Consider the following 22014-nt stretch of genomic DNA (forward strand, 5'->3'; position numbering starts at 1 on the left):
ATTCTCCCCATGTCTGCGTGGGTTTCACCTCCATAACCCAAAGATGTGCTGGTTAGGTGGATTGGCCATTCTAAAGTGTCCCTTAATTGGAAAAGAAAAATAATTAGGTAGTCTAAATTTATTTTTTTAAAAGTGGATAAGTGTGAGGTTATCCATTTTGGTTGGAAAAATGGAAAGGCAACTTATGATCTAAATTGGGAGAAACCTCAGAATGCTTCAGTGCAGAGGGATCTGGGTGTCCATGTGCATATATCGCCGTAAACCAGCATACAGGGACATGAAACAATAAGGAAAGCAAATGGAATTTTAGCCTCTATAGCTAAGGGAATAGAATATAAAAGTGGGGAACATTTGCTGCAAATGTATAAGATATTGTTGAGATTGCACTTGGAGTACTGTGTGTAGTTGTGGTTGCCTTATTTGAGGAGGGATGTAGTTACATTTGAAAAAGTTCAGAGGAGGTTCACTAGATCAGTCATTTTCAAACTCAGGGTTGCGACCTGCGGTTGGGTCGCAGGTGGGTGTTGCTGATAGGCGTTTCCGATCGCGGGAAGAAGTACCCAACAGTTGCACCCGGCTTATAAAAATGCCGGCTGTGACCTGCTTTCAGAATGTCAACCCTTCAACGCATGTGTGCCCCTCGTGCGCGTTGACTCAGGAGCAAATTTCTTTTGAAAATCGATGGAGTCTTCTCTCTGGAAATGGTGGCAGGGAGCAGGTCACACGCCCATACACTGACATCACATGCTCTGGGCGCAAGAGAGATTCCTCCATGTTGTAGATGCCAGCAGTGCTGGTGTGAGGTCCATGGCTTCTGGCGAACAACCCACTAAGAAGAGGCCAAAATCAGGAACATAGCAATATAAAGAAGTTTTCTTGAGGTATCGGTTTATTAATTGTGCCAATGCAAATCAGGATGCAATGCCCATGTGTGTTATATGCAAGGAAGTACTGGCAAATTAAAGATTAAAACCAACAAAACTTCAAATGCATTTGAATGGCATTCAAACATGCATGGCGTGTTTGAGGAAAAACCTCTTGATTGTTTTCAACAGATGCAGGGCGAACTTATACATCAGCTGAAGTCCTTAGCAAAAATGTAACATTGCATGACAAAGCAAGTGCGATCATGAAGACCAAGCAGACTCAGCTGTCACATTAAAGGTATGCAAAAATGGTGGGTCGTGCAGTTCAGGAGGTGTGCGTCATGAAGGTGGGCCGGCGAGTCATGCAAGGACGGCCGGCGTGGGTTGTGAAGGTGGGTCAGCGTGGGTCATAAATGTCGGCCGTTGTGGGTTGCGAAGGATGGCTGATTGGTAAAAATGGGTCCTGGGCAAAAAGATTTGAAAAGCACTGCATTAGATTGATTCTAGAGATGAGGGGTTATCTTATGAAGAAAAATTGAGCAGTTTTGGCCTACACTCTTTCGAGTTTAGAAGAACGAGAGGAAATCTAATTGCGATATACAAGATGTTAAAAGGTGTTGACAAAGTAGAGTGGATGTTGCCTCTTGTGAGGCAATCTAGAACAAGAATTCACAGTCTTAGGATAAGGGGTAGCAGATTTAAAACAGAGATAAGGAGAAATTACTTCTCTCAAAGGGTCATGAATCTGTGGAATTCACCACACCAGAGTGTGGTGGATGCCGGGACATTGAGTAAATTTAAGGATGAGATAGACAGCTTTTTAATTAGTAATGGGTTGAAGGGTTATGATCAATAGGTGAGAAAATGGAGTTGCGGCCAAGACAACATCAGTTATGATCGAGAGGCTGAATTGCCTACTCCCTCGTTCTAATGTTCTTAAGTTCTTGGCAGTGGAATCCTTCATCAGAATGCATTGCTACCCTGAGCGCTTCTTTCAAGTCATATTCAACATGAAGGAGCACTGATTCAGCAGTCGAGTGATTTTAACTCATGCCTCTCGAGTATTAGTCCAAGCCTCTGGCTTAGCAGTCCTGTAATGCCACCACTATGCTATTGTTCCCTTGACTGGAAGGATGTGGTGAAGTGCTGCTTCTGCTGCTTTTTACCACAAACATAAATAACTTAGAGTTACGAATTGAGGGAGCAATACTGAAATTTGCTGATGCCACCCAATTGAGGAGTATGTAATGTAGCCATGCTGGCCACGCAAAATGGACACTGAGCCAAACTAAAATGGAAGACAGAAGGAAAAGCCTGTTTAGTGAGAACAGACAGCCTGCTCTCAACTAATTAGCATTTTGCAAGCAGCAAAACAGTTTCTGGCCAGGTGCAAGATCTCCAAGCCAAAGGTGTTAATGGCAAAGCGCTTAGCATTCTGATGAGGCAGCCCAGATCCAGGCACAAACAATGGCAACATTTCCATCTCAATGTAACACTTAATTGGTTGTGCAGACAGGATGGCACCAGAGTAACGAATATCGAAACCACCCCCCAACATCGAGGGAAGCCCCCGCATTGGAGGATTTCGAAGGTAACCGTTTGGAAACGCTCCAATCGGTACCGAAAGGTAGAGCCCGCCTAGAAGGGGGCAAGGACATTAGAGAGGGGTATAAAGGCAAATTCCCCACAGAGCCCGGTCTGTTAAACCCGTGCTCCGGCCCTGATAGACATCTTGCATCCTGACTCCAGCCGTTGAGCACCAGCCGCCGAAACCGTAAGTTCAACGCTCGCTACGCGATCCAAGCCCACTAGACCCCCAGTACAAGAACGCTTGCTGAAGGCTGCAGTACAAGACCAGGACAAAGGCCTCGTTCTCTGACCTTGCCTGTTCCTGTTAGATAAGTATTCTGTTCACTTAAGTTTAGTTATAGCTTAGTCTCTTAGTGTGTGCATGAGTATTTATTATAACTGTATAATAAATATTGATCGTTTGAACTTTACTAATCGGTGTATCGTCTTTATTACTTTGAACTTGACCTTGGAATACTAGTGACGTTGTCTATACGGCAACTGGCGACTCCCAGAGCTGAATAATTACATACAACAGAGCCTAGTAGTGTTAAGCACACGTCGAATACGGAGGCGTGTTAATACACTCCAATAAACGCGTTTTACGCCCATAGTAAAACGTGCAACAGTAATGAGGATTATAAAAAGCTGCAGCATATAAACTAACAAATGTGTAGGTAAGTGTAAGCTAGGTGCGATACAATGTCAGAAAATGTGAAATAATACATTTTGGAAGTAAGTGTAGCACAAGGAAATGACGTCATATGGTATGATTTTAAATAGTGTCCAAGAAAAGAGGAACTTTGGTGTTTGATCACATACTTTGATTCTCCATCCTAGATGACCCGAAAGTAAATGGAGGTAATTGAAACCTTGACAGCGTCATACAGGGTATTGGGTGTCCGTATTCACTTTACACTGATTTGATTAGCTCCTGATCCAATCCTGTCAAATTGCTGATGAATTAGTTTAAAAGCACTCCTGTGTTTGTACCAGCGAAAGGTCTTTGCAGGGGCTGTGGAGAGTAATGAGTCATTCTGTGATTTCTTTTCACAGGAACATGCTGCTCCTTTGTTGGGATGAGCAAGTTCCCACGTCATAACTTCAATCAGTTCTTTGTTTGCTTGCAGTTCAGCACAATTATAATTCAAGCTGAATTTCCTTTGATAAGGAAAGCAGGTGTATAATAATGTTCAGTCATTTAGAATGTTATATGCCACATCCTGCTCCTCTATTCCCATATATGGATGCAAAACAATCAGTTGTGACCTGGTTAAAAAAACTCTGCTACCTTCCCACTGGATTCTAATCATGATGACTCATGTTGAAATACTATCATTCCTTCAAGGGTACTTCCCGTATATTAACTTCAACAATAAAGGCTTTATCACTGCTCCATTTCTTTATACAGAGCGGTGACAAATAGTATTCATTGTCCCAAGGACTCTGACAAAATCTTACTGTGCTGTAAAACCAAGCATTCTTTGTTGCCTGTTCAGAATACAAGCTCTTGACTGACCCTTCAGTCACTTGCCATTCCATTTTACTGAATCTAGCATGAATCATCACTATCCCAACAGAAAAGAAATTGCTCAAGTACTTTAAAAACAAAGCTGTTAAGCACCCTTTCAATTTTATGATGCAATGATGGGGAAGGAAAATTCAGCTCTGATATTTACAAACTGTGTCGGAGAAAATATCCTCTTCATTTGGCGTGGAGATTTTCCCCATCACGTTGAAGTAAATGAAAGACACCCAATAACATCATGACTCATATTGATACAGCACCTTTAGTATAATAAGATTCCAAGGCACTTCACCGGGGTGTTATAAAACACAATTTGATACTAAGATAGGGGGTACTGGATAGAATGTTATTGGAATAGACCTGCAGGTGGTAGGGGCACTGGTAGTGGCTTCAACAACAGGATCAAGAGCGAGAGCTGGGAAGGTTGTCTTCCTGTGCCCTGGACTCTTAACTGGAGGTTCTCCTCAGAATCTGAGGAACAGTATGGACAATGTTTGCCACGGAAGGGAGGAGGGATCCAGCTCCTCCAGTCAAGTAGGTGCAGATAGAAGTAGGTGAGGCAGTGAACAACAGGAATGTAGACCCTTGAACCCAGAGGCCATACCCCAAGATTTTCAAGGATCTCAGGAAGGCAAGTAGTGCACTTGACAGGTACTAAGCCCCACACTGACTTTCTCAGCCTGCACAACACACCACTCATTTCCCTCTCTCTCTCTCTCTGCAATCATTTTACATCCCCAGCTGCTCAGGAAACACAGGCTCGCATCCTCAATTTTGTGCCATCATACACCAATATTTGAGAATGATACAAAACTTGGAAGTATTGTGAACCTTGACATGGACAGGTTGGTGGAATGGGTGGGCAAGTGGCAGATGAATTCATTACAGAAGTGTTAACTGATTCATTTTCAAAGGAAGAACGCAGAGACAACATCAAATAAAAAGTACAATTCTCAAGGGTGAATGGGCAGACGGATCTAAATGCATAAATCATTGAAGGTGGCGGGATAGATTGAGAAAATGGTTAATAAAGCACACTGCTTTATTAGCACAGGCATAATGTACAAAAACAAGGAAGTTATGTCAGACCTTCATTAAACACTGGTCCAGCCTCAACTAGAGTATCACATCCTCTTCTTGTGCAGGGTGGCAATGATGGTGATGCTTCAGTGTGAGACACCTGGTCATTCATTGGCAAAATGTGCGCATCTGATTGATTCGGAAAGAGGTCTTGTTCCAGGATGCTGCAGATGGCAGCAGTGATCTTTTGCTTGAGACTGGCTCCTGAGGCACCGGTGCTCAGATATGTCAAGAAAACTGTTCCTCTGGCTTTAGTCCCTGTGTTGGGATCTTACCTCCTTTGAACCAAGGCACCCTGCCCATCCGCTCTGCTGAGGAGAAGGCAGCTTGTGCTGCTGCTGGCATTGCTCCTGCTGTTCTTAACGCTGTAGCTCTCATCAGCCGTCCAATCACAAGATGCCCCACCTGCCTTCGACTGACCAGGAGAATCACCCATCAAGCAGTAAGAGGAACAGTTGTGAGCAGCAACCTCTTACCTAGGTGTGGTGGCAGCTAGTCAGTTTCAGTAGTTTTTTAGGCTTCTCATCCTCTCAATTTCATTAATAAGCACTCCCCAATATACTTCCACCTGCTCGACCCTAGTGAGTTTCACACAGCTCAGGAAACCTATATATCGGCTGATCTCTAAATCCGAGAACTTCACAGGGATTCCCCATTCGCATGCAAACCTGCCCAAAGTAAACCTTGAAGTGCACAAGATCAGGTTGGGATTCAACAACCCCCCCCCCCCCCCCACCCCTCCCACCGGTGCCACATGTTCACACCTAAATCCACATCCTCATGGCAGCTACAATTCTGCCCAGTGAAGAAGATGACCCCTTCACTGGATAGGTTAAGTGAATGGGCTAGGGTCTGGCAGATGGAATACAATGTTGACAAATGTGAGGTTATCCATTTTGGTAGGAATAACAGCAAAAGGGATTATTATTTAAATGATAAAATATTAAAACATGCTGCTGTGCAGGGCGACCTGGGTGTGCTAGTGCATGAGTCGCAAAAAGTTGGTTTACAGGTGCAACAGGTGTTTAAGAAGGCAAATAGAATTTTGTCCTTCATTGCTGGGGGGATGGTGTTTAAGACTAGGGAGGTTATGCTGCAATTGTATAAGGTGTTAGTGAGTCCACACCTGGAGTATTGTGTTCAATTTTGGTCTCCTTACCTGAGAAAGGATGTACTGGCGCTGGAAGGTGTGCAGAGGAGATTAACTAGGTTAATCCCAGATCTGAAGGGGTTGGATTATGAGGAGAGGTTGAGTAGACTGGGACTGTACCCGTTGGAATTTAGAAGGATGAGGGGGTCCTTATAGAAAAAGATAAAATTATGAAGGGAATAGATAGGATAGATGCGGGCAGATTGTTTCCACTGGCGGGTGAAAGCAGAACTAGAGGGCATAGCCTCAAAATAAGGGAAAGTAGATTTAGGACTGAGTTCAGGAGAAATTTCTTCACCCAAAGGGTTGTGAATCTATGGAACTCCTTGCCCAGTGAAGCAGTTGAGGCTCCTTCATTAAATGTTTTTAAGACAGAGATAGATTGTTTTTTGAAGAGTAAAGGGATTGAGGGTTATGGGCCAAAAAGTGGAGCTGAGTCCACAAAAGATCAGCCATAATCTCATTGAATGGCGGGGCAGGCTCAAGGGGCCAGGTCCCCTACTCCTGCTCCTAGTTCTTATGTTCTTATGACCAAAAGCTGAATCAAAGGGTAGACTTTATGAATGACTGTATGAAAGAGGAAAGAAAGGTAGATCAGCTGAGAGGCTCAGGGGGCATTTCCATAGCTTAGGGCCTTTGCAGCTAAAGGCAAGGCAATTACAGGAGCAATTAAAATTGGCAAACTCATGAGGTCGGAATGAGAGAAGTAAAGGTATCTCAGACAGTTGGAGAGCTGGGGGAGATTCCAGAGTTTCACGAGGGTGAGGGATTTGAAAACAAGGCTGAAGATTTTCAAAACGAGATGTTGCTTAATCGAGAGTCAGTGAGAGTACAGGGATGATGAGTGAAGAGGACTTAGTATTAGTTAGGATGCTAGGAACAGAGTTTTAAATGACATCAAGTTAATAGAGGGCAAAATGTGGAAGGCTAGCCATGAGTGTATTGGAATAGTTGTGTTGAGAGGTTAAAGAAAAGCACAAATCAGGGTTTCAGCACCAAGATGATCTGAGGCAGGAATGGAATCAGGTGATGTAAGGAGATAGTCTCAGTGATGGCCTGGATCTTGTGGTCAAACTTCACACCAAGGCAGCAAAAAATCTGATTCAGTCTCAGAATGTTGCCAGGGAGTGTGATGGAGTCAATGCATAGTTTGCAAAAATAAATTTGTAGCATATTTTACGTAACCATATAATAATGCAGATTACTTGTAGGATAGATTGTAAAAGTTTAAAACACCAGGAATTCTTTGTTCTCCTCCACATACCATAAGCAATGAGCTAAAGCCAGTGCAGCCCTCAGGGGAGGTATTCAGGATGTTAGCTGTTTTAACAACACATTGCATCATTCCTTCTTATAAGCATCCCCTTTCCCACAGCCTGTAGTGCGCCCCCATACAATGATTGTTCATTTCTTTTTCTCACATTCTGTACATCACTCACATTCATGTTACTCTCATAAGCATCAGAGAGAACACTTCACAAATCTGACTGTCATTCTTGCACAAGGGCCATGCTAAGTTTCTCTGTAGTGTTGCACTTTTATTAAATGTGCTGAAGAAATGCAAGAAGAGGATGTCCCGGTCCAATAACTCGGCTAAAACTCAATCTCACATGCAGTATCATGTCCTATTTGCAGGAAAACCTTCCAGTCACAATTTGGCCTTTGCAGGCACCTATGTACCCACCTGAACCCTATAAAACAGCCCAGATGAAGAACATGGTTACCTTCATCTTGAAGCACAAATGAGAAGATACAAGTGAGAGATACTCTACAATATCACGTCTAGACTAGTGACACAAAATTTAATTTGAGTATTAATTACATTGGGAGGAGAAGGGGATTAAGACACTAAAAGATTTGTTTCCTGGGGGTCGGTTTGCAGGATTAAAGGAGGTGGAAGCGAAGTGTGGGCTGGAGCAGGGGTAAATATTTAGATACATGCAGGTTCGAGATTTTGCCAGGAAGGAGATACAGAGCTTTCCAGTGGAGCCGGCTTCCACATTGCTGGAGGAGGTGCTGACAACAGGGGGACTGGAGAAAAGAGTAATATTGGCGGTTTAAGAGACTATTTTGGAAGAGAAGAAGGCTACAAGAAGGCTACAGAAGGGATCAAAGCAAAGTGGGAGGAAGAGTTGGGAGACAGTATGGAGCAGGGGTTCTGGTGTGAGGTGCTCCGGAGAGTGGACGCCTCCACCTCGTGCGCGAGGTTGGGGTTGATACAGCTGAAGGGGGTATATAGAGCACACCTCACAAGGGCGAGGATGAGCCAACTCTTTGAGGGGGTAGAAGATATGTGTGAACGTTGCGGGGGCAGCTCCGTGAATCACGTTCATATGTTTTGGTCCTGTCCAAAGTTGGAGGAATACTGGAAGGAGGTTTTTAGGGTAATCTCTGAAGTGGTGCCTGTGAAACTGGACCCGGGCCCTCGGGAGGCCATATTCAGGGTGTCTGACCAGCTGGGATTGGCAACGGGTGCGGAGGCAGATGTTGTAGTCTTCGCCTTGATGACCACCCGAAGGCAGATCCTGTTGGGATGGAGAACAACCTCAGCACCCTGTGCCCTGGCATGGCGGGGGGACTTGTTGGAATTCATAACTCTTGAGAAGGTTAAGTTTGAACTGAAGGGAAGGATGGAGGGTTCTACAATTCATGGGCGTTATTCATTATGCACTTTCAAGAATTGGATAACACCGAACATTGGGGGGGGGGGGGGGTTGTTGGGAGGGTTTTGGGTAGGGGGACTGTATGTCTTAATGGTGACTATGGATGATTCCTGATTCTTTTTAGTTATTTGTTTATGTTAACATGTGGACTAATGTTCGGTGTTTGTTGGGAGGTTGGGATTGTTGTTGTTTTTGGGGATTGACATTGTATACGTTACTGCTTATTTTTTATTTTTTTTTTATATTTTTTATTCTCCTTCTTTTTCACATTTTCTCCCAAATTTACACCCAACAATAAACAATAATCAGTAACGAATATAATGCCAATCCCCATATCAAAAACAACGATCCCATCCTACCACCAAACCCAAGACATTAGCCGCATGTTCACTTAAAAAAAGGACAAAAAGGAATCAGGAATCACCCATAGTCACCATTAATACATACAGCCTGCCTCCCCCCAACCCTCCAAACCCTGCCCCTTTTAATGTTCGATGTGATCCAATTCTTGAAAGTGCATAATGAATAACGCCCATGAATTGCAGAACCCCTCCATCCTTCTTCTCAGTTCAAATTTGACCTTTTCAAGCATCAATTGCTTATTGTTTATTGTTGGTGGGTGCAAATTTGTGAGAAAATGTGAAAAAGGAGAATAAAAATAATTTTTCAAAAAATCAAAGAACATTACGTTAATTTCATAAAGCAGATTTTACAAAATCCTCACCTATTTTGTGTACACATCAGGAATTTCCATTTCTGCTGTTCAATATTTTCCATCCATTATTTTAATGCCTCCTGTCCTGTTAAAGTCAAGAGGCGCGAATTTCCGCTCCCCACGCTGGGTGGGTGAATCGCGGGAGGGCACGGGCGAATCACGACATGCCGCCCTGGCACCCCCCGTGATTCTCCCACCCCCCGCTCGGAGAATCGCCACTCGCCGTTTTTCACGGCGACCGGCGATTCTCCGGCCCGGATGGGCTGAGCGGCCTAACGTTCCCAACCTGTTCACGGCAGCGGCGACCACACCTGGTCGCTGACGGCGTGAACATAGCGCGAAAGGTAAGTTTGGGTCCTGTGGGGGGGCGGAGAGGGGATTGAGCACCACGGCCGTGCTCGGGAGGGGACTGGCCCCGCGATCTTTCCCCTCCGCCGCCCCGCAAGATCAAGCCGCCACGTCTTGTGGGGCAGCGGACGGGAAGACGGCAACCGCGCATGCGCGGGTTGGAGCCGGCCAACCTGCGCATGCGCGGCTGACATCACTTAGGCGACGCCGTCGCGTCATTCTCGGTGCGCCGCGTTGTTCAAGGCCCGGAGGCCGAGTTTCTCACAACGCCACTCCTAGCCCCGGGGGTGGGGGGGGGGGGGGGGGGGGGGGGGGGGGGGGGGGGGGGTGGGGGGGGGGGGGGGTGAATAGGGTGCGAGGAGTGGCGGAATAGGGAAGTGTTGCTGCAACTGTATAAGGCATTGGTGTGACTGCACCTGGAGTACTGTGTACAGTTTTTCTCTCATAAATTATTCATACTTGAGGCACCTTACATGGCATATAACATATCTATTATATATCAAAATCACTGAGCAAGTCAAAACATTTCATTCTAAATATATCCTAGCCTGGAGACTCCATTAGGTTGTGCTTGAAATTGGGAAAGAAATTGTCCAGACTCAAAGGATCAGTGATCATAAAATTTACAGTGCAGAAGAAGGCCATTTGGCCCATCGAGTCCACACCAGCCCCTTAATCCTACCTAAGCCCACACCTTCATCCTATCCCTGTAGCCCAGCAACCCCACCTAACATTTGGACACTACGTGACAATTTAGCATGGCCAATCCACCTAACCCGCACATCTTTGGACTGTGGAAGGAAACCGTTGCATCTGGAGGAAACCCACGCAGACACAGGGAGAATGTACAAATTCCGCACAGACAGTGACCTAAGTCGGGAGTCGAACCTGGGTCCCTGGCGCTGTGATGCAACAGTGCTAACCATTGTGCTGCCGTGCTGCCCAATGTTCCTGCTGATCGTGTTCTTTTATGTGCCTTTGAAGAGTCTCTTACAGTTAATGTATTTTTTTTGGCCACAAGAACACTAACAGATACCTTTTAAAGGCCTTTGATTTTCTTTGTAATTTGCTGAGATACTGATACCAATATAACTGGTAAATGGTGTTATGTGTTTTTTAAAGTCCATTTCAGTTATTTAAAATCAGGTTTCACGTGGATGGTGGATGAGACTCTTATGAAAAATCCTTATATCTGGTTGGTTTCTGAGGCTACCCTCTTCCTTCCATCCACATGGAACAGTACTTCTCTGCAGGTCCTCATAGTCCGCAGCATGACATCCAGGATAGGGTCAGGTAACTATGGAGCAGAAATGGAGGGGCCTTCCCACATTACGTAATCATTCTTCTAGTTGCTGCATTCACTGATAGATCGGTATTGGAGCTATTATGGCCTCTACTGGAATCCTTTTAAAAAATAATCTTTCCATTGACAAATGTGGGTCACATCCCCACTCTTTAATCAGGTAGGTTGCTACAAGTGGCTGAGTTAAAAGGTAATAGCAAATCCTGCCCAAGCTACAGTCGGGCTTCCCACCCATTACAAACAGATAGGTTTCACTATATTTCTGCCCATTTGGTGGAAATATGAGATCTCATATTAATAACAATTTCTTGTTAATCACCCTGCATTACCACATACCTGACACCTGGTGGCTCTGCAATTGACTGTTGATTCTACCAGATTGTATCTGGAAGTTTAATACATTTAGCAAACCCCGTTGACCATGTCAGAAAACATAGGTGATAATTCGGGATAAAGCGATGTGATGCACAATCAAAAAGCAAGTTTCTCCCTTCCTCCTCTGCCCGCCATTTCAAACAGGCAATCTTGTTATGAGGCCTGAAATATATCTTGTTGAAGTTTTCTACCCCCTCAGTACACTGTCAGTGCTTAAATTTAAAAGCTAACATTGGTTGGTTGTTCTCAGTGGAAAATTAAGTAAGAAGTCTTACAACACCAGGTTAAAGTCCAACAGATTTGTTTCGAATCACTAGCTTTTGGAGCACAGCTACTTTCTCATGTGAATCTCCAAAAGCTAGTGATTTGAAAAAAAACCTGTTGGCCTTTAACCTGGTGTTGTAAGACTTCTTACTGTGTCTACCCCAGTCCAATGCCTGTATCTTCACACCATGGAAAATTAAGGTGATGGAAGGTTCCCAAATGTTTCAATAACTGAGAAGAAATTTGAGGCGGGGGAAAGGAAGGACAGTTTCCCATTCACGGAGGTGAAATAGGGAGACAAATACTGGACCCTCACAATCAAAACTGGAATCCTCTGTAAGATCTTGACATCACCTCCCATACACAGTAGACTGCCTCCCACACTACGACTGCCTCCCACACTACTTCAACATCAATCATTTCAATACTGAATAAATGCAGCTGGAGATGTTTCCTACAAATGTTTTTGCCTCAGATACGGAAACTTTCCAGGAACTCCCACATGCTACAAGATTCCCACAACACAGGTTGCAACTATCTTGGATTGTAACTCCATTAAACATTATCTCACTTATGTTCTGGAAAATATGTGACAGAACCATGTTACAGTGTTATGGAATTTCAGACTCTAATTATAGACAATCCTATGTCTTACCCAGAATAAAGCAAACTCACTCCACAATCTTTCCTTCTTCTCCATTCTTCTGTAGCTGCTTTACTAGAATCTTAAACATGTTCACCAATGATGATGTAAATGAGGCCCAATATAAGGTGTCAGATTGTTCTCTAGAGTCTGGACTCCATTCACTCCAGCAGATCAACACAAACTGATTAGAAGAGCAACGGTCTGTTGACATTTATGGAACATTCCATTTGTCAAAAGCTATGTCGGTGAGGAAGATTGCTCATGTAAAAGCATAACAGTAGCCAGCACCTTTAAGCCATGACAAGAGAAAAACAAAAAGAACACCGATGACTGAATGTTGATTTAAGTCAACCTATAGATTACTGACTAGCTCCATCACCAACTTTTTTATTTCTTGTCTTTCAAGAAAATTATTGGATCATTTTAAGCTGTGTTTTCATTCTGACTCATGCATTGTGCCTGCATCACAAAAATCGAGAGCTGATCAGCTTTGCCATTGGAATCAATGTCCAACTCTAGCTACCACCAGTACACTGCGGCTTCAGAACTGTTCTGATGAAATGCCATTGTCTTGAAACGCAGTTGCTAGCTGACCTGCTGAGTACTTTGAGTACTTTGAGTATTTTCTGCTTTTATTTTAGATTTCCAGTATCTGCAGAATTTTGCTTTTGGATGAACCCAGAAATCTAGGATAATGTGCCAGTGAGTGCTACACTGCTAGAGGTGCCATCTTTTGGATGAGATGTTAATCTGAGGGCCCACCTTCTTGGGTGGATGTAAAAGGTCCTATGGCAGTATTTTAAAGAGAGCAGAGATGACCTGACAGAGAATATCTGGTCATTATCACATTTCCGTCTGTGGGATCTTACTGTGTGCAAATTGATGGCCGTATTTTCTACCTTACAACCGCGACAATGCTTAAAAGCACTTAATTGGCTTCAAAGCTCTTGGAGGTGGCAGTTGCCATGAAAAGTAGTTAATAAATGGAAGTCCTTTTTTTCAATGTTCTTCACCACAACTTCTCGTGTTAAGTTCCATGTTCTAACCATGCTATGACCACTATTTATTTCTTCTAGATTTGGACTCACTGTGGTGAATGTATAAGCACTAGTAATTCACCAGTATACTGTGTTGCATTATGCCATGCCATTAACCCTGTGGGCTCCATCTATGGGCCACTGTGTGGCTTCACCCACAGGGGGAGATGTGGAGCATGAATGGGCTCTGCCCCTTATAGGAAGTATAAGAGCAGCTAACCTGCGGTACCGTCTTCAGTAATGAACCAGTCGCAGGCAGGCAAAGTTGTAAGCTGATTAAAACCACTGTTTACTTCGACTCGAGCCTCCGAGTGAATTGATGGTCGCATCAATTTTATCAGCTTCGAGAACAACTATGGAGTCAGCCCTCAAACCTGACAGACTGGAACTCGATCCACAGGCCGCGGAGGCGAAAGTAATTTTTTTCACATTGGCTTTGGTGTTTCAAGGCCTACCTGGCCGTGCCGTCGACATCATCCGTCACGGACAAACAGAGATTGAGTCTTCTCCAGGCCCGGGTGAGCAATCGCATTTCTGCCCAACTCGACAAAGCCACCTCCTATACTGAGGCCCTCGCCACACTCAAACGCATCTACGTGCGGCCCGTGAATGAAGTATACGCGCGGCATATCTTCACTACTCGCACCAGCGCCCCCGGGAGTTGCTAGATGACTATCTGCACGACCTGAAAGCCCTCGCGCGTGACTGTAACTATCAGGCCGTTACATCCACTCAGCACATGGAACTTCCCGTCCAAGACGTTTATATTGCGGGTGTCCGATCGAACTATGTGAGACAGCGCCTGCTCGAAAGCGGGGCCCAAGACCTGGATGACAAGGTAAAGTTGGCGACCTCACTGGAGGTCGCTTTTCAGAGTCTCACTGTGTTCCCAGCCATCACGCGACTCCCTTGTGGGCCCCCGACCAGAGACTACCCCAGTCCTGCGCCGCGCGGCCGCCCGCCCACCACGGGGGTTTATCCTGCCATTTTTGAGGCCAGCCCCAACACCCCCGGCAACAATGCCCAGCCTGCAACGTGAACTGCAGCAGCTGCGGGCGAAAAGGACACTTCGCCAAGGTCTGCCTGGCCAAGCCTAAACACTCAAACTCGCAGACTCGATCCACTGACTCTCAGGCCCGCAGACCCCGCAATGTGGCAGCGTGTCTGCCGATCCCGACTCCACACAACACGTGCGACTCACGGGGGCCACCATCTTGGCAATCCTCCCCCACGCGGCAAGCCACATGCGACCCGTGGGGGTCGCCATCTTGGGCGCCATCCCCCTTGCCGCCCGCCACATGCGATCCATGGGGGCCGCCATCTTGGGCGCCAACTTCCTCGCCGCCCGCCACATGTGATCAACGGGGGCCGCCATCTTGGTCATCACCCGCTACGCCGCTCGATGCATACGATCTGCACGGACAGTCATCGGGGGGCCACCCCGCACCTCCGACCATGCCGCCGACTATCCCCAACTCAGTGCAATCACCTTGGACCAGTCAAGACCCAAGCACCTCAAGAGCTCCATGATGGCCGTCCGGGTTAACGGATAAGAGACACCTTCCCTGTTAGACTCCGGGAGCACCGAGAGCTTTGTCCACCTGGATCTGGTAAGACGCTGTTCACTCCTGATATTCCCGATGCAACAAACAATCTCCCTCACCTCTGGGTCACACTCAGTACAAATCCAAGGGCGCACTACTGCAACCTTAGCGATACAGGGCACCGAGTATACTAATTTTCAATTGTATGTGCTCCCAGACCTCTGCGCCCCTCTCCTCGTAGGGCTCGATTTTCAGTGCAATCTCAGGAGCCTAACTCTTAGTTTTGGCGGACCCCTGCCCCAGCTCACTATATGCAGCCTCGCAACAGTAAAAATCGACCTCCCTCCCCTCTTCGCTAACCTCACCGCCGACTGCAAGCCAGTAGCCACTCGAAGCAGGTGGTATAGTCTGCAGGACAGGGCATTTATTAGGTCTGAGGTCCGGCGTCTCTTGCAGGAAGGAGTCATAGAAGCCAACAATAGCCCCTCGAGAGCCCAGATGTTGGCCGTCAAGACTGGGGAAAAGCTCCAGATGGTGGTTGATTATAGCCAGACCATTAACCGGTTGACGCACCTTGATGCGTACCCCCTTCCCCGGATTGCAGACATGGTAAATCAGATCGCGCACTACCGCGTGTTCTCCACGGTGGATCTGAAGGGTGCATACTACCAGCTCCCAATCCGCCCGGAGGACCGCTACTACACAGCTTTTGAGGAAGACGGCCGACTCTTTAATTTCCTCCGGGTCCCCTTTGGCGTCACGAACGGGGTTTCGGTGTTCCAATGAGCGCTGGACCAAATGGTGGACCAGTACGGGCTGCAGGCCACGTTTCCGTACTTGGACAACGTCACCATCTGCGGCCATGATCAGCAGGACCACGATGCCAACCTCCATCGATTTCTCTAAACCGCCCAAAAACTTAACCTCACTTACAACAAGGAGAAATGCGTTTTCCGCACTACCAGGCTAGCCACCCTCGGCTATGTCGTGGAAAATGGGGTCCTGGGGCCCGACCCTGACCATATGCGCCCCCTCCTACAACTCCCCCTCCCTCACTGTCCCAAGGCCCTCAAGAGGTGCCTTGGAGTTTTTTCCTATTACGTCCAGTGGGTCCCCCAGTATGCGGACAAAGCCTGCCCACTATTTAAAGCCACCCTTTTCCCACTGCCAGCTGAGGCTCGCCAGGCCTTCAACTGCATCAAGGCAGACATCGCCAAAGCCACCATGAGTGTGGTGGAAGAGTCTGTCCCCTTCCAGGTGGAGAGCGACGCTTCAGAGGTCGCTCTCACCACCACACTGAACCAAGCAGGCAGGCCGGTAGCGTTTTATTTACGCACCATCTCCATCTCTGAACTTTGACACTCCTCGGTCGAAAAGGAAGCTCAAGCCATCGTGGAAGCCGTGCGGCACTGGAGGCACTACCTCGCTGGTAGAAGGTTTACCCTCATCACCGACCAAAGATCGGTTGCCTTCATGTTTGATAATTCGCAGTGGGGCAAGATCAAAAATGATAAGATCTTGAGGTGGAGGATCGAACTCTCCACCTATAATTACGATATAGTATATCCTCCTGGGAAGCTCAACGAGCCCCCAGATGCCCTGACGCACGGCACATGCGCCGGCGCGCAAGACGACCGACTACAGGCTATCCACGATGACCTCTGCCACCCGGGGGTCACCCGGCTCGCCCATTACATCAAGGCCCGCAACCTGCCCTTCTCCACCGAGGAGGTCAAAGCTGTAACCATGAATTGCCAAATCTCTGCGGAGTGTAAACCGCACTTCTATCGACCAGATAAGGCCCACCTGGTAAAGGCTTCCCGGCCCTTTGAACGTCTCAGTATTGATTTCAAAGGGCCCCTCCCCACAAATAATCGCAATACCTATTTCCTTAACATTATAGACGAGTTCTCCCGTTTCCCGTTTGCCATTCCATGCCCCGGCATGACCACCCCCACCGTCATCAGAGCCCTGCACAGCGTCTTCACCCTGTTTGGTTTCCCCAATTATGTCCACAGCGACCGGGGCTCGTCCTTCATGAGCGACGAATTGCGTCAGTACCTGCTCAGTAAGGGCATCGCCTCAAGCAGCACTACCAGTTCCAACCCCAGGGGTAACGGGCAGGTGGAGAGGAAGAACGCTACGGTCTGGAAGACCGTCCTACTGACCCAATGGTCCAGGAATCTCCCGGCTTCCCACTGGCAGGACGTCCTCCCATATGTGCTCCACGCTATTAGGTCCCTCCTTTGCACGGACACAAACAAGACTCCTCATGACTGCTTGTTTATCTTCTCTAGGGGAACTACCACAGGGGCCTCGCTTCCGTCCTGTCTGAGGACACCAAGCCATGTCCTCCTTCGGAAACACGTTCGGACCCATAAGACCGACCCCCTGGTAGAGAAGTGCCCATTTGAAAGAGGCACTAGTGCCCAAGCATTGTAAAAACAAAAGCTTTAAAGGAAACGTATCGACCTCAGTTAAAACATTGTAACATTCTTGGGGGGTTCTGAGATATATAGGTCCACAAGTGAACCCCCAATTAATGCTACCCCCTGAATATAAATAAGCATCAAATTAATATACAATTAACACTGGATATATAAGTAATTTTAAAAGAAAATGCAGGCATTTGTGTCATCCTTACATCAATCTGAGTCTGCATCTGATCATAGGCCATTCGGTCCATCGAGTCTGCACCGGCACTTGGAAAGAGTACCCTACTTAAGCCCACACCTCCACTTATCCCCGTAACTCGACCTAACCTTTTGGACACTAAGGGCAATTTAGCATGTCTAATCAGCGCCGGCCCTAGGGTTGCTGGCACCCCGGGCAAGCTGAACTTCGGCGCCCATGGGGGGGCGGGGCCGAGAGGGGGGGGGGGCCGAGAGGGGGGAGGGGGCGGGGCCGAGAAGGGGGGGCGGGGCCGAGAGGAGGGGCGGGGCCGAGAGGGGGCGGGGCCGAGAGGGGGGCCGAGAGGGGGGGGCGGGGTCCCGGGGGGGGGAGACGGGGACCCGGAGGGGGAGACGGGGACCCGGGGGGGGGGAGGGGACCCGGGGGGGGAGGGGACCCGGGGGCGGGGACCCGGGGGGGGCGGGGTGGGGACCCGGGGGGGGGCGGGGACCCGAGGGGGGAGCGGACCGGGGGAGCGGACCGAGCGGGGGGCGGACCGGGGGAGCGGACCGAGCGGGGGGCGGACCGGGGGAGCGGACCGAGCGGGGGCGGACCGAGGGGGGGCGCGCTGGGGGAGGGCGGCCACCGCGCATGCGCTGGTTGGCACCGGCCCAACTGCGCATGCGCAGGACCCGAGTCTTTGGCGCCCCCTAGCACATGGCGCCCCGGGCGACTGCCCGTGTTGCCGGTGCCTTGAGCCGGCCCTGTGTCTAATCCATCTAACCTGCACATCTTTGGACTGTGGGAGGAAACTGGAGCACCCGGAGGAAACCCACGCAGACATGGGGAGAAAGTGCAAACTCCACACAGACAGTCACCCAAGGCCAGAGTTGAACCCGGGAGCTGTGAGGCAGCAGTGCTAACCACTATGCCGCCGTGCCGCCCATGCTGAGGATAATTATGCAAATTAGTGTGCATCAGAGATTTTAGTGTAGCTTAGATTGGACCTATGAGAGAGAAATTGAGAAGAAGGGCAGGATATATGTGGCACAGACAGATACAAAGTGTTCCCTTTGTATTTACATTTTTGCTGTATTTATTTTAATTGTATAACGTTAACATTACAACAATAATAAAGTTGGTTCAGCAACAGATTGATTCTTTTGGTGTCATTTTGTGATCTAAAAACTAAAGAGAAAAATGAACAAACACGTTAACTTCTGTCACAGATTCCTCTTTGACCTTTTTTGTAAAGCTAGATAGACTGTTGTTCCTTTCACAACCTATCTTTAAGAATGAGGTAACAAAATAATGCTTTCAATTTTGCATGAATCCTAGTTCTTTAGTTTGCATTCTGTCATCAGTTGAACATTATCTCTTCTATAATGCTACCAGACATTGATTGCCAGAAGTTTCATGTTACGCTATGGAGGGGGACTTTCTCCCGATCATGCACCTTTTTTTAGCATGTGAATTGCTTTGCTCCCATGGATAGCATTACAATAAGGGTAAAGGTTAACGTCTACACATCACTCTGTCAAACTGGAAGAATCTTGTTTAAAATACCATGGTATTACTATTATTTTTATATAGTAATCCCCTTATTAAGTCTGGTAAGGATAGAAATGCCATTCATCCCTGGAGCACAAAAACATTTAGTGCTGATATAACAACTTGCATTTAGTCCAGAGAATTCAGTGCCATGGAGGAGTGACAGCAATATAAGTTCATTATCTATATTTTTAGCTGTGTAAAAATAGCTCTTTCCAGTGATCAAAACAGCAGTAACGTAATTAGTGCAACTCATGGCCCTACACCAACAAATTGTATGTTAAAAAAACAGGAAGGTTGACGATAGAATTTTTTAATCCCCCCGCCACCCACAAAAAAATTATTTCACTTCCTTTTCTGGGGATGCTGAGATTTCGGGAGCAGGTTATGATTTCAAGGTAGAGATTATGGTTTCAGGATAACAGTCTTATTGGTACCTCACTCAAGAATCAGACTTCCTATGTCAGATTCAGGAAGTTATTTGGCCTTGAAAGACAATCAAGCCAAACGTTTTTAAAATAAATTTAGAGCACCTAATTCTTTTATTTTCCAATTAAGAGGCAATTTAGGGTGGCTACCTAGCCTACACATCTTTGGGTTGTGGGGGTGAGACCCACGCACTCAACACGAACAGTGACCCGGGGCCAGGAGCGAACCCGGGTCCTTAGAGCCATGAGGCAGCAGTGCTAACCACTGCGCCACCGTGCTGCTCACACTCAAACCAAACTTAACAACCTTTAAATAGAACACAGACACAACAACAGAGACAAAAGGTTGAATTTTAAATGAAAGAAACAGGCAGGTTAATGGTGGAGTTGGGGTAGGAAGGTTAAACTCTCAAATTTGTTTTCCTGCCCAAACCTGCCTCCGACCTGTCCATTTCTTGCCTTAATCAAAGCATGAATTTAGGCTGGGAGCCAACCCGATCGAGGGCAGCAACTTCAAGTGTAATAAGAGGCTGCAAACCTCATTCTACTTCTGAGCTTTTCCTGCTGCCGGCCGGATCATCAGGAACTCCGGCAGCATCCTTGAGGCAAAGAATTGGTGGATCAAAAAGGTACATTCCTTTTCACTGAGACCTGGGCTCGAGGTCCCTACTTGAGGGGCATCCGTGATCAGGATCCTCCTGAACAACCTTACACCCAAACTGCCCGCACGCGAACAGGGTGCTGATTCCTCAGCTCCATCTCCAGGGCCTTGATCTCCCCACTGCCCCATCAGGCCCCCATCTCCCCTTGAAGCCCACATTGTGGAAGAGTTGCCAGTTGCCAAGATCTTCTGACTGACCAAATCCATGCGGATGAGGTGAATATAAATTGTGCACAGACACAGAAAAACAGATACATACATAACCACATGGAGACACAGTCATTGAAGTATAGACACACTCAGTCATTTAAAAAGGACACCACCACCAACATACCCAGTGACACACACAACCATGGATATAGAGACGCACCAGAGACATGTACAGTAGTACTATACAGAGACCAACACAAAGACACAGCCAGTCTTGGACACTGAGACATGCCAATGGGGACATGAATAGTCATGCATATAGAGACACACACCCACATTCTGAAATGGCATGCTAAATATTAATTTAAACTGGAGTCCTCTTCACACAGGATTGCTGGAAGTGGGATCAACATCAATTATTTTATCGTTCTTAATTTGAAACACTAAGCAGTATCACTCTGACTGGAACCTGAAACATTTCCTGTAAGTGGGAGTAAGAATTAGTATGTAATGCAATACCAAAAGCCTTGTAGCAGGTGCATGTAGGCTGGTGGTTCTTTGAGAGCAGACTTAGTAGAAAGTCTTATGACAGAAGTACAAAATTCAGCTTTAAGAGAAATCAAGATTGTAAGTCATGAAAAATCAGAGAAAGTCAAAAATAAGACAATGTAAAGTTTCAGCGGCAAATCAGTCACAACTCAAAATGTATCACTGAGCTTTCTTTATTTCTATATTTAGATAAAAGTGAGATGATAACTATTTCTAACTGCAACTGAATGAAGCCTGACCCCAAAGCTGGTTGATTTCATCGAACCAAGGTTTGGATCTTCAAAACATTTTGTCCAGCTCCGAAATACACACTTAACAAATTGTGCCAAATTTTGACTTACTCATGAAACTGGAGGAGGAAAATATCTTCATGGTTCAAAACAGGTTCAAATTTCAGTACTTTGGCCAAATGAAGCAATGAATCTGTTTTGTTCAGTCATCGGTTTTCATACTTTATTGTAGTAACAGTTTTTTTATTTGTCAAATAAAGCAGCGGGCTGATGCAGAGATACATTATTTAATTACGTTGCAGGATTAGAAAATGCAGTATTTGGGGCATATTTTAACTTTTTGATATTGGCAAATAGATTAGAACTGATTCTATTTTGGAAATTGTAAAGATGCACTTTCAGAGACTCAATTAATGAATACAAAATGGATTTATTCATAAGAACTTGGGGAGGGATTCTCTCAGCCCAGGCCGGGCCGGAGAATCGCCGGGCCGGGCACGAAGCGGGCAACGCCGCCCCGACGCCGGTGCACTGATTCTCCCGGTCGGCGCGGCGCCGGTCGGGGGCCGCTCTATGCAGCCCCCAGCAGCATGGTCGGCGCAGGCTTGGAGGGCCGATGGCCTGTTCTTGTGCTGTACTTTTCTTTGTTCTTTGATGGGCCGAGCGACCGCACAAAAAATCCGAGTCCTGTCGGCGCCGTCCACGTGTGGTTTTACACGTCGGGACCTCGGCATGCATCCGGGGGGC

The 22014-nt window shown here is 46.9% G+C and overlaps 1 non-coding gene across 1 annotated transcript; it reads right to left on the reverse strand.

Moving 5' to 3' along the window:
- Window positions 1–7652: 7652 nt before the first annotated feature.
- LOC119966734 lies at window positions 7653–7757 on the reverse strand. The gene has a single exon (XR_005460828.1). It is a non-coding gene; the product is annotated as a U6 spliceosomal RNA (small nuclear RNA).
- Window positions 7758–22014: the final 14257 nt, after the last annotated feature.

This window comes from Scyliorhinus canicula, chromosome 5 (genome assembly GCF_902713615.1).
Source record: "Scyliorhinus canicula chromosome 5, sScyCan1.1, whole genome shotgun sequence".
Lineage (NCBI taxonomy): Eukaryota > Metazoa > Chordata > Chondrichthyes > Carcharhiniformes > Scyliorhinidae > Scyliorhinus > Scyliorhinus canicula.